Genomic DNA, 20,001 nt, shown 5'->3' on the forward strand with positions numbered 1-20,001 from the left:
GGTATTGAGGTGGAACAAGCAGCAAGGGCATTCTGACCCACCCCAGCCCAGAAAGGCTCGGAGCATAAACACACAGACGTCTTCAGGCAGTCTGTGGGAGAAAGCTGTCACACACACGCCCTCGTCCAACAGAGCCTGTCTCTGCTCTGACAGCGCTGGGCAGGGGACACAGATCAGGCAGTGGGTGGCCACAGAAGGGTAGCCAAGAGTAAGGGGAGGGGACAGGGTTCTGGAAGGTGAATCCTCACAGCTGAGCAGACACCAGCCAGACAGAGGGACGGAAGGCACTGTGGGGAGAGGTTGGGGGCGTGGAGGTGGGCCGAGCACCTTACAGGAAACAGGTGGCTCTGCCAGGCTGGGGGCAGGTGTGAGCTAAGGGTTTGGAGTCAATGAGGAGGTGGGGGTAGGGGTTGTGCCAAGTACTGAGAGCTTTGAACAAAGACATGACCAGGGTCAGATGTGCATTTTTGAATGACCTTTCTTGTACCCCCACAGAGGACTGACTGATATAGACCAAGAAGGAGGCAGGAAGCTCATCAGAAGTGCTTCCCAAGCCTCCAGCTGCACCTCAGGAGCACAGGGACAGCTTTGTACATGGACAACCACTGGTCCAGGCTCTCTAGCTGGGGTGGGGCCCAGAAGCTCCACATTTTAGAAAGCTTTCCTGTTGACTCTTAGGCAGCTGGTCCTATACCTGCCCAGGGCCAGTATCTGAGAATGTGGGATCTCAAGGCTGGATGGATAGAAAGATAGGTGGGTAGATGGATGGATAGAAGATAAGTGGGTGGGTGAGTGGATGGATGGATAGAGGATGGATGGATGGATGCAGAGAGGATAGGAGGGTGGATGGATGGATGGATGGATAGACAGAGGATCAGTAAATGGATGGATAGAGGATAAGTGTGTGAATGGCTGGCTGCCTGGCTGGATGGAGGTTAGGAGGGTGGATGGATAGAGGATAAGCAGGTGGATGGATGAATGGATAGAGGATAGGAGGGTGGATGGATGAACAGATGGACAGAAGAGGAATGGCTGAAGGGTGGGTGGGTGGAGGGGTAGAGGCAGCTCCATGCTCTGCTGGACTCATCAGGCCACTACCCCTACCCCATCCCACCAAAGAGTCACACCTATGGCTCTGATATTCCCAGAGGCTGATGTGCACCACCGAGAGGGTGTGAACATTCTCCCCCAGCACAAACACACTCTCTCCCAACACCCTCTCACCTGTCTTCTCTCAGCCTCAGTAGACTGTGTTTCTTAGATTTTTATAACCTTCCAATCCACATCCTCAAACACCCAGTCCTCCTCCTTCCTCTCCACTCAGGGTAGCACCCAAGGCAGGTTGATGCTAAGGATTTGGCTGGGACATCTGTTCCTCGCCAAGCAGCACACAGGCACCTCTTGGCCAGCTGCCCCCACCTCACAGAGGAGCCATGCTGACTGCAGGGGCCCAGGCTCCACCCCTCTGCTTGTCACATCTCTCTGCCCCCAGCCACAGAGATGTTCTGTCAGAGGAGGACAGACATTCAAGAGAGAGCTGAAGATGCAGCCCTGAATCCATCAGAAAAATGACTCCAGCTCTAATAAATAAATGATGACAGTGTCATAGAAATGACTACGGGAGAGCAGCAGAATTTCCCAACAAGCCCAACTCGGTACTCCTTCTTTGCTCGTTCTTTTCTTTTTGTAAAGTATAACTGATTTTCACAGTTCTGCCAATTTCTGCTGTACAGCACAGTGACCCAGTCATACATACATACATATATATATATATACATATATATATATGTGTGTGTGTATATATATATATTCTTATTCTCATATTCTATTATGTTCTATCACCAGAGACTGGATATAGATCCCTGCGCTGTATAGCAGGACCTCATTGTCTATCCATTCTAAATGTAATAGTTTGCATCTATTGCATCTAAGCCCCAACTCCCGTCCATCCCCCTCTCTTCCTTTTCAAAAGAGCAACCGTCCCCTTTCTCTGTTTTCACAACCCCATAGCTGGCCACTGGATCTGTTCCTGTGCCCAGGATAGCACTGATGATCAGGATGCTGCCGGCCATGGAGCCCAGCCCCTGGCTCAGAAGAGGGAAATAAGAACAAGCAGTGAAAAGAGAGCAATCAGAAAATGGGATGGTACGAGAAGAAAATATTCTTCATTTTGGACAACTAATCCCATTGAGCAAGACAGTAATTTTCGAGGGCCTGCCACAGCTTCAGACTCCACTTTTCAAATCACCCCCTGGTGGATCAGCTCCCAGCCCGGGTCATTTTTCTGTAGAGCTGTTCTCTTAATGTCTTTCTGGAATGCGGATGATCAGCCCCATCAGATAACACATCCATTAAGGGGGTGGGCTGCTTTAGGTGTTAGGGAAGAAGATGGAAAATAATGCGGGCTGCTCAAATAAACTTTATTTTTCCTTTTTTTTTGGGGGGGGGGGTCTTATTTAATGTCTTGGTTTATTAACTAACTATAGGTCACATAGGCGACAGAGGTACTGACATTCCTACAGTATTTTAGTTTTAAAAGTATGATTATCATAACCCAGCTCTGAACACCAACATATCCTCTCTATAGAATTCTGTGTTTTCAGGGTTATTGAAGTAAAACATAACCAGAAGCTATGATTCCATGATGATTTCCAGATCAGAAAATGCTTTGTCCCTCCAAGTCATTTAATGTCAGTATCAGTACACACATGGTAAAAGCAGGCTGGCTTTGAGGGTTTTTTTTTTTTTTTGGCCACACCCGTGGAATCTGGAAGTTCCCTGGCCAGGGATCAAATCCACACCAACGTATGTGCCACAGCTGTGGCAATGCCAGATCCTTAACCCACTGTGCCACATAGGAACTTCCAAAAGCAGGTTGTTTTTAGAGTTCCTGTTGAGGCTCAGTGGATTAAGAATCTAACTGGTATCCATGATGATGAGGGTTCAATCCCTGGCTTCACTCAGTGGGTTAAAGGATCCGGCGTTGCAGCAAGCTGCAGTATAGGTCACGGATGCTGCTTGGATCCTGCATTGCTGTGGCTGTGTCGAGCCCTAGACTGTGAAACTTCCATCTGCCGTGGGTGCAGGTACGGGGTAGGTGGTTTTTGCAAAAAGTTTTGTCGTAAAATCCAAATAATCATACCAATATTAATTTCCTGGGTTAGGAATGATTACATAAGTTATGATTTGGGGGCAGCTGGGTGAAGATACACAGGATGCCTATTTTTCCAGTCTCCTCTGAAACTATAATTATTTAAAAATTACTTTAAAAAAACATGCTCATCATGGAAACAGGGGATAAACATTTCAGTTCAAATTTTAAAATGAAAATCTAAAAGTTCTTAGGAGAGCTTGGGAGTCACCTAACAACTGTGATACTTCAGTCAGGGTCGAGGGGGAAATAAGCCCAGTGCAAAGGCTTATTTCCATCTAAGGCTCCTCACTAACTCCGGCAGTGATAAATGTCACAAGGCATGTCTCTCCGCTCTTCCCAACTCTGAGACCAAAGAGGCTCAGAATTAGCATCAACTCACAAGGAACAGGTGAGAGGGAGGCCCTCAATTTTTGAGAGATCACGGGACACAATTTATTTCCATTGCTCTACTTTTGAGGCTGATTCTCACCAACGCACAATCCTGGGTGGGCAGGGTTTCAGCTAGCGACTTCCAAGGGCGCCAGCAGGTCGGCTCGGCTCAGGGTGAGCTGGTCCTTCTCCTTCAGCAGGACCTGCTCCTCCCACAGCGCCTGGTCCACCTGATCCTCGGTGAGCACCGCAGGCTTGTACTTCTCATGGAAGAGCCCCTCCTTGGCCTCCGAGTGCAGCTGGTGGGGCCCGACGACACGCAGATGTGCCGGCAGGTGCAGGAACTCATCCTCCTTGATATGGCAGTCATGCATCCGGACCCCAGCGCCCACCAGCGGCCCAAGAAGCCCACATCCAAGGTCCAGGCCGGGAAGTCCGCCCAGGGGGGTTGCAGGTAGCGGCAGCGGGCCTGGTAGGGCTGACCTGAGCATCGAAGGGGGCGTCGTACACAGGCGAGCAGAGGCCCTGGTTCACGTGGCCCAGGCGGCCGCTGCACCAATGCTTCGGAGTCGCGGTTGTGCATGGCGGGCGCCAGCCGCAGGAGCGTCCTGGACGTATCCCGCAGCGCCTCCTTGAAGGCTGCCCCGCTAGGTGCCAGGGTGCCGCAGGCCGCCGCGCCGCCCAGCAGCCCCATGCACACGGTCGCCAGCCCGGGCCGGGTTCGCGCGCCGCTGCCGCCTCGTCCCTTCAGGTCTCTGCGCAGTCCTGGAGCAGCGCGCGGGCCCCGGCTCCCAACCGCACCCACATGCCAGGCTTTGGGGCTACAGCGTCACCCGCCTCCCCACGGCTTCGGGACCAAAACCTCTTCAGTGCAGCCGCCGCCATCCTCTTCCAGCTTGGAGTCCTGCTCAAATACTCTTATCCTAGGAACCAGAGTCCTGAGGTCCCAATTGCTTGCTTTCTTTTTCTTTTTAGGGCCATACCTGCAGTATATGGGAGTTCCCAGGCCAAGGGCTGAATCAGAGCTGCAGCTGCCAGGCCACACCACCGCCAGGGCATGGCCATGGTTCTGAGCCACCTACGCTACAGCTTGCGGCAACGCAGGATCCTTACCCACCAAGCGAGTCCAGGGATTGAACCCTGCATCCTCACAGACGCTATGTCAGGTTCTTACCCCTCTAAGCAGGAACTCCTCTCAATTGCTTTCCCTCCAATTCTTCAAATTCTACATATGCTTTAGGGCTTAGTAGCCATGGCTTGGAGAAAAGAGAACTCTTTTCTTATTTCTGCCAATTTCTCCTGTACAGCACAGTGACCCAGTCATATATATATATATATATATACACACACACACACACACATATATATATACACACACACACACACACACATTCTTTTTCTCATATTATCCTCTATCATGTTTTATCTCAAGAGACTGGATATAGATCCCTGTGCTGTACAGCTGGACCTCATTGCTTATCCATTCTAAATGTATTTATCCAGAATGATTTCCAATGTTTCTTTGCAGGGGACATGGAAGGGAAAGGGAACATTCCACCTCACACCAGTCAGAATGGCCATCATTTAATAAGTTCACAAGTAACAAATGCTAGAGAGGGTGTGGAGAAAAGGGAACCCTCCTACATTGTTGTGGGAGTATAAATTGATACAACCTCTATGGAAAACAGTATGGCACTACCTCAGAAAACTAAATATAGAACCACCACAGGACTCAGCAATCCCATTCCTCAGCACATATCCAGACAAAACTTTCCTTGAAAAACACACATGCCCCCGTATATTCACTGCAGCACCATTCGCAATAGCCAAGGCATGGAAACCACCTAAATGTCCATCGAGAGATGAATAAATTAAGATGTGGTATATATACACAATGGAATACTAGTCATAAAAAACAACAAAATAATGCCATTTGCAGCAACATGGTTGGAACTAGAGACTCTTATACTAGGTGAAATAAGTCAGAAAGAGAAAGACAAATGCCATATGATATCACTTATATCTGGAATCTAATATACAGCACAAATAAACCTTTCCACAGAAAAGAAAATCATGGACTTGGAGAACAGACTTGCTGGTTGACAAGCAGGAGGGGAAGGGAGTGGGGTGGACAGGGAATCTGGGGTTCATAGATTGCCTTTGGAGTGGATAAGCAATGAGATCCTGCTGTATGGCACTGGGAACTCTATGTAGTCACTTATGATGGAGCATGACAGAGGATAATGTGAGAAAAAGAATGTATATATATGTATGTGTGACTGGGTCCCTTGGCTGTACAGGAGAAAACTGACAGAACACTGTAAATGAACTGTAATGGAAAAAATAAAAATCATTTAAAAAAATGAAAAGGAAACATTACATTTTAATAAGCCCTTGGAAGCAGGATCCCCTAACAGTTCACACAAAGTTCACTGCAGAGTGCAACATTTGTATACAAGAGATGACCTTTGTGATGGCTCATTTTATGTATCCCCTGGACTAGGTCAGGGGAAGCCCAGATATTTGGTCAGACCTTTAGTCTGGCTGTGTCGGTAGGGGTGTTCCTGGAGGAGAGGCACTTGGGAGTGTGCAGACGGAGTAAAGCGGATTGCCCTCCCTAACGTGGTGGGCCTCACCCGATCAGTCGACGGCCTGCCTGACTCTAAAAGGGAGAGTGGAAGGAATTCTTGCTCTCTCCTGTCTTCAAATGCGCACACTGATCTTCTCCTGCCTTCAGATTCAGACTGAGACTGGGACTTACACCATCAGCTTTCCTGGTCCTCAGGCCTTTGGACTCAGACTGGAACGACACCCTTGGCTCTCTTGGGTCTCCAGGCTGCAGATCTTGGACTGCCTGGCCTCTGTAATTGTGTCGGTCCATTCCCTATAGCACATGCAAGTGACCTATGTCCGGTTGGTTTTGTTTTCTCTGGAGAACCCAGACTAATTCAGTCTTCCTAAAGGTACTCATGCATTTTTTTTTAACATGTTTATATTGTATTTATTCCTGAATCTCTTCCCAATCACTTTATATTTTAGGCATATGTACTTGAGAGCAGTTATTGCAAAGAGGCTTTTTTCTTGTTTTTATTTTTTAACTATTTAAAATTTTTTTTCAGGGCCACACCTGCTAGGGGTCCTAGGCCAGTGGTTGAATCAGAGCTGTAGCCTCTGGCCTATGCCACAGCCACACTAATGCCAGATCCGAGACGCGTCTTCAACCTACACCACAGCTCACGGCAATGCTGGATCCTTAACCCACTGAGCAAGGCCAGGGATCAGACCTGCATCCTCATGGATGCTAGTCAGATTTGTTTCCACTGAGCCATGACGGAACTCCACAATTTTTAAATTTTTTATTAAAGTTTAGTTGATTGACAGTGTTCAACTTCTGTTGCACAGCAAAGCGACCCAGTCGTACCTACACGTAAATTCTTTTTTTTCATGCTCTCTTCCATCATGTTCTAGCTGAAGAGATTGGACATAGCTCCCTGTGCTGTACAGTAGGACCTCATTGCTTATCCAAACACTTTAGAAATGTGATGTGAGGGAGTTCCGTTTGTGGCTCAGTGGTTAACAAACCCGACTAGGATCCATGAGAATGCAAGTTTGGTCCCTGGCCTGTGTAGCTGTGGTGTAGGTCGAAGACGCAGCTCAGATCCTGCTGCATGGGCTCTTGCTGTGGCTGTGGTGTAGGCTGGCAGCTGCAGCTCCGATCTGACCCCTAGCCTGGGAACGTCCCTATGCTGTGGGTGTGGCCCTAAAAAGAAAAAAAAAATGTGATGTGATTGGTGACTGTCCCCATACTCAAGAGGATGCTGTTTCTCTCTGGACCCCTGAGTTCAGGTAAGCAGCCTGCCGAAGCAGAGGGGGTCGTGGGGTGGGGGGCAGTGCTTGGGCCCTGGGGTCTGAGCAGCCTGGTGTTGAGTCCCAGCTGAGGTCCCCTCTGGTGCGTTCTCTGCTTGTGTCACCCTCCTACGTGCTGGCCTCTCCGTCACTGGCACTGATTTTCCTGCCCAGTGTTTGTGAGCCCAGGAACGAGTCAAAGGTAGGCTTGGTATGTGGGCAAGTCCTCAGTGGGGCCAAGAGTCCCCATCTTCACACACAGAGAAATGCACATGCCTCAGTCTCATTACGAGGTCCTGACACTTCTGCTTTGGTGACTTCTGAGTTTGCTGAAACACACCAGCCAGTTTTACTCTGAGCAACATAAGAAGTCTTTGCAAAGAATCATAAAAATGAAAGAGGTGTGAAAAGCAATCTTTTGGCTTATTATAACTGAAAAGTCATATCCTCGAAAGGAAGAGTGTATCAAATGTAGCCGAATCAATTTAGACCCAGGACTGGCTTTCCGTCTCTCTGTAAACTGCTATATGAGTCTTTGGGGGCAGAAACAGAATATAGACGCAAAAAATTGATTTTTTATGCATTAACTTAGTGAGAAGGTCCCAGGGCTAGTGAGGAAAGGGAGCCCCTGCGGAAGTTTAAACAGCTATGTTGGCCGATTTTAACTGGAATCTAGAGCAAGCCCTAAGCCTCCCCCCATCTCTCCCCAGAGCACCCCTGTCAGTTCCTCCCATAGCACCCCTGTCTCACACCACTGGCAACCAGCTTAGAGGCCCCTGGTCCGACCCCTCCGGCTCCCAGAGGAGGATGTGAAGGCCTGCAGAGGTCAAATGTGAGTCCAGCCAGTCCTATGGCTAATCGCGGAGCTGGAACCAAAGCCTGGGCCTCCCACTCACAATCCGGTGCTCCAACCACTGACCACTCTGTCCCACTTTGCTTTTTTCTGTCCCAGTTCATGTCTGTGACTCAAATCATCATGACATCACAGACTCTTTGAGGGAAAGAAGTCCTGCAAATATGCTTGAGACCCCATATCCATTAAAACAGGACTGAGCCAATAGCAATGGCGAAACAGTTAATGATCCTTGTGGGTCCCCCAACACTGACACTTCCCAACGCTCAGTTTCAGCATCCAGGAGCTGGGGAATCTCTCTTGTCCCCAGAACACTCAAGAATCCAGGCAGTCAGACACGAGACATCCACTGACCAGAGTGGGGATCTGCAGAGCATTTCTTTTGTTGTTGTTGTTGTTGTTGTTGTTGTTGCTATTTCTTGGGCCACTCCGGCTGCATGTGGAGGTTCCCAGGCTAGGGGTTGAATTGGAGCTGTAGCCACCGGCCTACGCCAGAGCCACAGCAACGCGGGATCCGAGCCGCGTCTGCAACCTACACCACAGCTCACGGCAACGCCGGATCGTTAACCCACTGAGCAAGGCCAGGGACCGAACCCGCAACCTCATGGTTCCTAATCGGATTCGTTAACCACTGCGCCACGACGGGAACTCCTCTGCAGAGCATTTCTGGTGATGGAAGACACTTTGAGGAGCTCCTGGTGCAGTCCAGTGGGTTAAGAACCCAACTAGTATCCATGAGGATGGGAGTTCAATCCCTGGCCTCACTCCGTGGGTCACAGATCCAGCATTGCCATGAGCTGGGGTGTAGGTCACTGAAGAGGCTTGGATCCTGCGTTGCTATGGCTGTGGTGTAGGCCAGCAGCTACAGCTCTGATTTAGTCCCTAGCCTGGGACCTTCTGTGTGCCACACGTGTGGCCCTAAAAATAAAACAAATAAAAATAAAAAATATGCTCTTGAGAAAAGATCACAACCTACGCCCAGGTATCAGTGCGATGAAATGGAATTAGTCCTAGAGAGCGGAGTGTGTATTGCCCTCCAGGGTAAAAGAACAGAGAGAGAAGGAGGGGGGAAGCTTGAGGAAGTCCCTCTTGACCACCTAAGGGCTCTTCCCCCACTAGATGTGGACATCCAATTCCAGCTGCCTTGGGCTGAAATCTGTCTTTCTCATCACCAGCAATACAGACCAAGTTTCTTTCCAACCACCTAACCACTAAAATATCGCTATGCCTCAACAAGCCTTCATACCAGGAAGGGAACCCTGGGGAGCCAGAGGGGTCGAGAGAAAAATCTTCCCAAAAAATCTTTCCTACTTGTAAAGATTCTAAAAGTTTCATCCTCTGGGCTTGTTGAATTACAAGCACCAACCAACCAGGAAGGTCCTGAGATGCTGATGAATCCCCTTTGACCATCCCCTTTCTGCCAACGCACACCGCACCTCAGCCTCCCCTGCCATCTCAAAAACCCCTTGCTTTTAGTACTATCTTATTTATTATTTTTAAAAAAATTTTTTTTCTCTTTTTAGGGCCACACCTGCAGCATTTGGAGGTTCCCAGGCTAGGGGTAGAATCAGAGCTGCAGCTGCCGACCTACACCACAGCCATAGCAATCCTGGATCTGAGCTGCAAGTGCCACCTACACCACAGCTCATGGCAATGCCAGATCTTTAACCCACTGAGTAAGGCCAGGGACAGAACCCGTGTCCTCATGGATACTAGTCAGATTCATTTCTGCCGAGCCACGACAGGAATCCTTAATTTATTTGTTTAATGAACATACACATTAATATTATCATTCCAGAAGCTGTGTGAGCTGGTATTGTATCTGTAACAAGGCATCAGCAACAAGAAGGAGACAGAAAGAGAGGTAGTATTAAAGAAATTACATTAGCAAAACCTATTCAGCAAAGAAATCAATTCTCTAATACCGGTATTTTAAAACACAATGGCTCTGGCTGTGGGTGACTTGGTAACATAGAACTACTTGACATGCCAGAAGTTTCCATCTGCCTCGCAGCCAACCACACTTTGGGGTTGGTTCACAGTAACTTGTCAGCCCACTGGAGGCTCTTGACATGACTTCAGGGTGATGTCACACCATAGTGTTTCTTCTGAGCCTGAGACTGCTGGGAAGGTCTATTCTGCAGGTCTGTCCTAAGTTAACGTCAGGCTCAAACATTCAGAGGATCCCCTACTCTGTGATCGACAGTTTAAGGGCTGCCAAAAATTTTCCAGGAAATGTCAGAAAGACTGAGTGAACTGGGCCCCTAGACTGCCCGGAATGCCTCGACTCTCATGGAGATGGAAGAGCAGGGAAGCTCATTCCAAACGAACCCACCTGGAGAAGAAGAGCCACAGTGGGCCACAGAAGACCCTCGCTGGAAGAAGAGGTGGTCCCAGAGTCAGAATGCAGTGGAGACAGCAATTTAACAAGTTCACACTATGAAAATGACCATCAAAATCAATGGGAGGAGTTCCCACTGTGGCCCATCAGGTTCAGAACCTGACTAGTACCCATGAGGACACAGGTTCGATCCCTGGCCTTGCTCAGTGGGTTAGGGATCCAGTGTTGCCGTGAGCTATGGTGTGAGTCGTAGATACGGCTTGGATCTGGTATCGCTATGGCTGTGCTGTAGGCCAGCAGCTGTAGCTCTGATTCGACCCTAGCCTGGGAACTTCCATATGCCACAGGTACACCCCTAAAAATGAGTAAATAAATAAATAAAATCAATGGGAAAAAGCAATGTGCTTTACAAAGATTCATGTATACCCCGGGTCTCCATATCAAGATCATGAGTCAGCGTTTCTTGACCGTCTCTGTTCCAGGCTAAATCATCTCCAGGTTTGGTAAAATTTCAGCCTTTTGTTTTCAAAAAAGGAAAAGGAAGAAGGGGAGAGGATATCTGAAAATATAGAGTTGGGGAAAGGAAAATTACAATCCCTGTCTATACTCACTCCATCCACAAACAGTGCTGGCGCTGCGGGGAGGGGCTAGGGAGCACTGACTCAGGGGATGCTGTGACCTCGGGCTTCCTGCCGAGCTGCCTACATCCAGGACCTGGAGTGTTTGATCTGCAAGCTGTGGCCTTACAGTAGGTCACAAAATCAATTTTAAGGGTCACCAGCAGCACTTTTTAGAAATGAAATAGAAAGGAGAAGTCAGAGGGCGTCCTCCGTGGCAAGGGTGAGTGCTCATTTGTAAGGTTTTATTAGTTTTATTTGTGCACACACGCTAGTCTGCAATGTACTTCTTTCCGCGGTCCAGCGTCAAAAAGGTTTGAAAACCACAGTTTTCAATATACTCCCCCTGTCGTTCTGTGTGAAAATATACATTTACTGCAAATAACCTAGTGGGTGCTTAAGGGCTCGGGTTCTGGAATGAGACTGTGCTTTGAGTCCTGACTCGCCCACTGCCTAGCTGTGTAACCTTGGGTAAGTTTCTCAACCTCTCTGTGTTGCTTTAGATCTAAAATGGGTCTTCTAAAGATAGTGCCTACAGCTAGGGCTATTGTGAAAGTCAAGTGAGAAGTAAATACATGTAAACAAATGGTTAGCACATGGTAAGTGCATCATAAATATATGTAAGCTGTGATGTTATTATATTCAACCAGCTCCTTAAAGAATGAATACATACAGCTTCGTAAAGAGGCAATCTCCTAATTTCTTAGAGCCACCTTAATATCCCCAAACATTCCAGCTCATGTTTCATCCTAACTTGCCCTAGAATTAAGTATCTTTGAAAATGAGTGCTAAACAAGGGAGCGACAACAAATATGTCTAGAGTCCTTCTCTTGGCCAAACGGTTAAGACGTAAAACAGTGAATAGTAGCACACAAACCCCCAGAGAACTGCACTCTGATTTCTTTAAATTAAGAGCCAATCTTGACTGGGAATCTGGGGTGAATAGACGCAAACTATTGTCTTTGGAATGGATAAGCAAAGACAGCACTGGGAACTCTATCTAGTCACTTGCGATGGAGCATGACAGAGGATAATGTGAGAAAAAGAATGTATACATGTATGTGTGACTGGGTCCCTTGGCTGTATAGTAGAAAACTGACAGAACACTGTAAAGCAGCTATAATGGAAAAAAATAAAAATCATTTAAAAAAAAAAAAAAAAAAAAAAAAAAAGCCAAGCTTGGAGGAGAATGGGAGGGCCGGCTGCTTTCAGTACCCCGACAGCTCTGGCCTTTGTTCTAAAGCCAGCAGCCCAGCCTGTTCCTGGTGGAAACCTCTCCAGAGCGCTCTCTGGGTGAGCAATGAGGCACCCCCTGATCCGGACACGAGGATGTGAACATTCCTGGGCACCAATGAGTCAAACCAGAGCCAAGCAGAAAATACTAAGGATTCTAAGACTTATGGAGTCAGGACGCAGAGCCAAATAACAGGTTTCAGATGGATTTTCCAGTAAAAGACAACCCACCAAAAAATCCAGCAAAGGAAATCAAAGGTTTCTCAGTTAATTTGGTCTGTGAACTTAGTGCTATGTCATTCCATAACTCAGTGCATTATCACTTTGCATATTTAAGAGGTATCTGGGGGGAAAAGGGAAGCTGACTGCTGTTACCATTTATTGGGCTAAACAGATTTTTCAGTGCAAACACGGCATCTCCTGGGAAATACAGAAAAGAACCTGTACTTTCTTTACAGTAAGACTAGGCTAATTATTATAGTAATATTTACTATATTACTAGAGGAATATTTATGTTACTATGTTACTATAGTAATATTTCTGCTATATTAATAGTATGCCATACTATTTGTCACAGCAAATTTATACCAACAAGATACCCCTTAAACCTAGTTTTCTGAAGACACAACAAGTTGGGGCAACACAGGATTTATCTAGCTGGGTTGAAAACTCAGCATTGTGGATTCCACTACCCAGAATCTACAGTGGAACACTGCATACACACTTGTAAATATAACAGCAACTTGGCATATTTGGATGGTAATCAGGTTAGGTAACATTTCCCTAGAAACAGGGAGAATGTTTTAATGTTTCAAGAAATAACCAGAGATGAATATAAAGTCTGCTATGACTGAGCAAGTAAACACAGCAAGAATAAGTCTTAATAGCATAATTTTGACTTGATTAAAATGGATAAAGACCACAGATGTGGCCGTCATAGCACTCCCCATTTGATGCCAGAACTGATATTTTTCCCCTCTTGATTTAATTCGCTTTGATTACCCAATTATTCCTAAATCCTTTCACTCAGTTTCAGCTCCAATAAAACTGATAACAATGCGAACTCATAATGCGATTTCACTCCAGTCTCATGCTACTGCTCCATAAAAGCCTGCCCAGCCACATAATAAAACTATTCCAGATTGTGATATTACAACAGGGGGAAACAGAATAAACCTTGTCTATTGAAAATAAAGCAAGCCCAGAAAAACATCAGAAAAATCTGAGGATTTCTTCCATCAATGGAAGGAGAAGGGAAGACGGTGGCATGGAAATTTCACAGTTGATATAAACTTTAGGATTATCAATTGAGAAAAGATTTGAAGAAGCTGTGGATAAATGTAAAAACTCATTGATACATTGAAGATGTGGCTCTTTTCAAGAGCAAAGTCTTATCGAGTATAAAGTCATTCCCTGTCAAGCTAGTCCTGTGACCCTGAACGGGTAAGTCCATCTTTCCAGATTTTAACATCTTATCACTGAATGAGGCAACTAGATGATTTATCAGGTCTCTTCCAAATCCCATAATTTCTAGTCTCTTCTTGATAAAAATCGGTAGCAACCACTCAAAGCACAAGCACTCAGACTGAAGTGGCCCAGAAAACAATTCATGATTGGATTTTACACATTCCAAGAACACTTTCCAAAATACCTGTGATTATTTGTTGTTGTTGTTTTAAAAAATCAAATTTCTTTCACATCACTAATTATTAGAAAAATGCAATCAAAACTACAGTGCAGTATTACCTCATGCCAGTAAGAATAGCCATCACTAAAAAGTCCACAAACAATAAATGATGGAGAGGGTGTGGAGAGAAGGGGACCCTCCTTATACTGTTGGTGGGAATGTAAAATGGTGCAGCCGCTATGGAAAACAGTAGGGAGAGAATCTTTAACAAACTAAAAATATGATTACATATGATCTAGCAATCCCACTCCTGAGCAAATACCTGGAGAAAACTGTAATTTGAAAAGATACATGCACCCCTATGTTCACAGCAGCACTATTTATAATAGCCAAGACATGGAAGCAACCTAAATGTCCATCGACAGATGAAGAGATAAAGAAGATGTACATAAACACACACACACACACACACACACACACACACACACACTGGAATATTATGTCACCACCATAAAAAAAGAACAAGATAATGCCATTCTCAGCAATATGTATGCAACTAGAGATATCACACAGTAAGTAAGTCAGAAAGAGAAAGACAAATACCACATGATAGCACATATGTGTGGAATGTGAAAAAATGATATGAACAGACTTCTGGTCACAGCTAAGGGTAACGAACCCAACGAGTATCCACGAGGACCTGGGTTTGATCCCTGGCCTCACTCAGTGGGTTGAGGATCTGGCACTGTCATGAGCTGTGGTGAGGGTGCAGATGCAGCTCGAAACTGGCATTACTGTGGCTGTGGTGTAGGCTGGCAGCTGCAGCTCTGATTCAACCCCTAGCCTGGGAACTTCCATATGCCACAGGTGGGGCCCCAAAAAAGACAAGAAATAAATAAAATTTTTAAATGATACAAATGAACTTATTTACAAAAGAGAATTAGACTTACAGACATAGAAAACAAACACAGTTAGCAAAAGGGAAAGGTAGGGGCAAGAATAAATAGGAGTTTGGGATTAATAGAAACATACTACTATAAATAAATAGATAAAAACACAAGGACCTAGAGTATAGCACAGGGAACTAGATTCAATATCTTGTAATAACCTATAACAGAAAAGAATCTGAAACAATATGTGTGTGTGTGTATATATATATATAATATTATATATATAGATACATGAATCACTTTACTGTCACCAGAAACTAACACATATACAGTAATATTTATCATATACATATAATATACATATATTAATATGTTATATGTTATATGTTATATATATATATCTGAATGACTTTACTTTCACCAGAAACTAACACATTATAAATCAGCTATCCTTCAATTTAAAAAAAAATTTAAAGAGTTAATCAAACATCAAATTCCCTTGCCTTTCTATCATCGACAGCTTTAGGGCAACATCAAAACTGGTTCCCCGTGTACAGAAGTGCACATTTACAAAGTGTTTTACATATGAGGTCGCTTTGCACCCTCCCTGTGAGATCAGGAGAGCCGTGTGGTAGAATTCACTTTTCACGGTCACTTTATGAACATCCAGTGTTAACAGAACTAACTTGAAAACAGTCTTTTCAGAAACACTGCAAAGTCCACCCCCTCCCAACCCGCGCCATGGCTCAATCACTAACTGGGGTCCAGATCCTCTGTGTGGTGTCTAATCTTCACTTACATTCTCAAAGGCCCTTGGGACTTTTTCAGCACTTGGGGACAGGGAGGAAGAGCCAGGTACAAAGGGAAGCAGAAGATGGAGAAGAGGCCGCTGGCTGAGTGAGGACAGGACAGTGCAAGAGGACTATCTTCTTTTACCAGCAAGATGATCTTTAGTCCTATGAACAAGTGAACCTCAGTCCAGGCAAGGAACAGAGAGAGAAGGGCTCTGATTTGGGGGTTTTGTTTGTTTCTGTTATTAAGATGATTAGCTCAAGGAAAATCTTGCTTCCATCACAAGTCACCATAAAAAAACATGTCTGACACGTGCACCCGCATGTTCACTGCAGCACTATTCACAATAGCCAGGACATGGAAACAACCCAAATGTCCATCGACAGATGATTGGATTCGGAAGATGTGGTATATATACACAATGGAATACTACTCAGCCATAAAAAAGAATGACATAATGCCATTTGCAGCAACATGGATGGAACTAGAGAATCTCATACTGAGTGAAATGAGCCAGAAAGACAAATACCATATGATATCACTTATAACTGGAATCTAATATCCAGCACAAATGAACATCTCCTCAGAAGAGAAAATCATGGACTTGGAGAAGAGACTTGTGGTTGCCTGATGGGAGGGGAAGGGAGTGGGAGGGATTGGGAGCTTGGGATTATCAGACACAATTTAGAATAGATTTACAAGGAGATCCTGCTGAGTAGCATTGAGAACTTTGTCTAGATACTCATGTTGCAACAGAAGAAAGGGTGGGGGAAAAAATGTAATTGTAATGTATACATGTAAGGATAACCTGACCCCCTTGCTGTACAGTGGGAAAATAAAAAAATTATAAAAAAAAAGTGTCTGGATGTTTCAATAACCACTATTTCTGTTCAGTCCCCCTTGTATTCAGCTGTCTTCGGTCAAAGCCACATTACTTCTCATCGCTGGGATTTGTGCCAGCAGATTCTATGTCTGGATGTGTCAGGAGCACGTATTTAAATAGCAATGTATTTTATTTTACTTTATTACTTTTACTTTTTATTTTTTTTATGGCCGTGCCCATGGCATATGGAAGTTCCCAGGCCAGGGCTCAAATCAGAGTTGCAGCTGAGGCCTGTGCCACAGCCACAGCAACACTGGATCAGACCCACATCTGTGACCTATACCACAGCTTGAGAAAAAGCTGGATCCTTAGCCCACTGAGCAAGGCCAGGGATCAAACCCACATCCTCATAGATACCAGTCTGGTTTGTAACTCTGAGCCACAGTGGGAACTCCCAGCAATGTATTTTCAATGCAAAGTTTAATCACCTGTCTCCCTCACAAAATTTTGAAGTCAAATGGGATCTTGATAAAATTATGTTGAAAACTACTAAACAATATGGGAGGATGTAGAAGCTGGAACTTTTCAGTAAAACAGAAATTGCAGAATGGTATTGCTAGAGGGACTGTGAAGTCACATAAATAATTTCCCCCTCATTTTATAGCTGAGAAATTTGAGACAAAAACGTTTAAGTGACCGTGCAGGCTCCCGCAGCTCTTCGTGAGAGATAGAACACCGGGTCCAGATTCCTGATCCAGGCTCCTTCCAACTTGGAGGACAGAAAAGCAAACTTCAAAAGGGGCTTCCCTTCTTTGCCCCCTGCGTTCCAGGTATCCTGATGTAATGGAAATCTGTATCTTGGACCCATACCAAAATTTCCCACTAGGAAAACGGAAAGGATTTCCTCTAAATTAGGATGATGATATGAATTCATTCGACAGAACTGTATAGAGTGTGTGCTTCTCTGACTGTAAAAATTGGGGGCCCACTGCTCTCTTGATGCATGGAGCTGCTTTGCTTCATTTTCTAACAACTATTTCAGAATCTCAGAGCACAGCAGGCTAAGACATTATGGAAACCTCCCAACCTGGCCAAGCGGGCTTCAGAGTGAAACTAAAAAAAGGCAGCCTCGTATGTGCGTATTCACATCCGTCTCACAGCTGGCCACAGACCACAACGTGCGGATCGGCCTCCGGCACGGCTGCAGCCCACCGCATTTACACCTTGTCTGTCTACCTACTCATTATCAGTTATTTTTGTTACAGAAGGCAGCTCAGTCTGGAGGAAGCAGGAAGGGGCCAGGGTTTGGGAGACAGAGGCTCTGGAGGGATCAGAGGCTCCACAGGTGCTTCTCAAAGGCCTGGGGTCCTGCTCAGCTTTGAGGGATACAGCAGGGGCAGCCTGAGCCCTCCTGGAAGTGTAGGAACCAAGACCCTGGCTGGAGCTGCCCGGGACGGCCACACAGCAGTGGCCACGTGCTTTCCCTGCCTGGCACCACAGCAGCTCGGGATTTTTGTGGGATCCAATGAACGTGGACATGGAGGAGCCTCCCACATCCCCCATCACATGTGTGTGCATACATACACACACACACACACACACACACGTTGAACTTCTCATCAGCCAGGGGGGCAGTTAGGAGGTCAAAGCAAATTACATTTGGAGGACACAGGAATGTCTTCTCAGTCTCCACAGGAAGCCTTGCTCCTGGCACATTAAGTTGGGTGCCAACAGGGAGAGGCCACCCCAGGGGCAGCTATTCTAGAATGCATGAGGCCTGCATAAAGTCATCCCTGAAGATAAGCTGTATTTTGCCAAAGGACTGGCTTTTGGGGATACCCCGTGCCATGTCTTTGATTGACAGTTTTCTGACCTTACCACCCCATTCACAAAGCACAGGTTTCCCCATGTGACCTATGTGGCTTATGAAGTGTCACACCAAGGTTACCAGCATCCTGTGGCTGAGTGGTAACATCTGATGCACACATGAACTCCCACACCAGGGCATGTCTGAGATGCCTGGGATGACGAGGTGGCTCTACTTGTGGCTCATCGGAACTAGTTAGAGGTGGACCTGCAGCTTGAAAAGGCTGCACATCTTTTTTTTTTTGTCTTTTTGCCTTTTTTTTTTCTAGGGCCACTCCGGCTGCATATGGAGGTTCCCAGGCTAGGGGTTTAATAGGAGCTGTAGCCACTGGCCTACGCCAGAGCCACAGCAACGCAGGATCTGAGCAGAGTCTGCCACCTACACCACAGCTCACGGCAACGCTGGCTCCTTAACCCACTGAGCAAGGCCAGGGATCAAACCCACAACCTCATGGTCCCTAGTCAGATTCATTAACCACTGAGCCACGATGGGAACTCCCGAAAAGGCTGCACATCTTATCTTTTACTGCATCCTGTGGTCCTGCAAGGGCAGCCCTGTCTTTAGGCTGGACAATGCCGCTAACCTAGCAGAGAGGGCAGTGACTACAGCTGGGACTCTGGCGTCAGAGCCACCTCTGCCTCCGTGTCTAACCCACGACGACTATAGATGTTTATATGAGAACAACAGCGATGCTGTGGCCTTGGGCTGCTGCAAGGATGCACACTCTCTGCATTCTACTGGGAACCCAGGTATAAAATTTCATAGCACCCTGATCTGCAAACCTGGGGGTCATACAGCACTTTCTCAGGAGCACCTGTAGATTAGGCACCTGGACCAAAATAACTGCTAGTATCTAGTCATAGTCTCAAACACAATGAACCCATTAAAATGACTTTGAAGACTTCCTGGTCATTAAATGTTCACGACTATGGGACAATTCCCCACATAAATAGTTAACTAACAAGACACACAAAAAAGTGTATACAGCACGAAGAATTTTTTGAATATACAAAAAGGATGCAAGTGCATGGGAAAAAATGAAATATTCCAGTTTATTAACTGCATTACTTAGGCACTGAAGGCTGATGGATGATTTTTCTATTCTTTACACATTTCTATATTTTCTAACGTCTCTGCAATGAACATTTATAATCTAGAACAAGTGTTTTTTTTTAATGAATGCTCACACAGGGTGTGTTAAATTCGAGGTGGGTGTCTCTCTTGCTACAGACACGTAGGGTCTCAAAGATGCAAAGCAGAACAAAAGAGTGAGGTTCTTCTAGAGGACCATGTACTGAGGATGAGTGCTGCTTTGATGGGTATTAAATTCCACAGAGGCGCCTGCAAATAACATAACGTCCCTTTAGTGGTTTCTCTAAATCATCTCCCTGCTGGAGGAGTGGCATTAACTCTGAGCGCCCAAGACTGGGAAAGTCTGCGGTGAACGGCTAAGGGCTGTTGACATCTATGCTGCTGGTGTGGTTTATAGCTCTGCTCCTCGAGAGGGGCGCCTGCATCCTGAAAATATATGGTGCTCACCCTGGGCAGGCACCAGAAGACCAGGAGAGAAGCACCACAGATGGATGCCG

General features: G+C 46.0%; 1 protein-coding gene and 1 pseudogene across 10 annotated transcripts in view; both read right to left on the reverse strand.

The window, feature by feature from the left end:
- SUSD4 (sushi domain containing 4) overlaps positions 1 to 20,001 on the reverse strand; it is a 169,030-nt gene that overhangs the window by 57,715 nt on the left and 91,314 nt on the right. The window lies entirely within an intron of this gene.
- Positions 3,531 to 4,505, reverse strand: LOC146398861 (mitochondrial import inner membrane translocase subunit Tim29 pseudogene; annotated as a pseudogene).

This window comes from Sus scrofa, chromosome 10 (assembly GCF_054392235.1).
Source record: "Sus scrofa isolate SSC_HxYL_T2T_F1_AM1 chromosome 10, Sscrofa_HxYL_maternal_Yorkshire_Landrace_v2.0, whole genome shotgun sequence".
NCBI lineage: Eukaryota > Metazoa > Chordata > Mammalia > Artiodactyla > Suidae > Sus > Sus scrofa.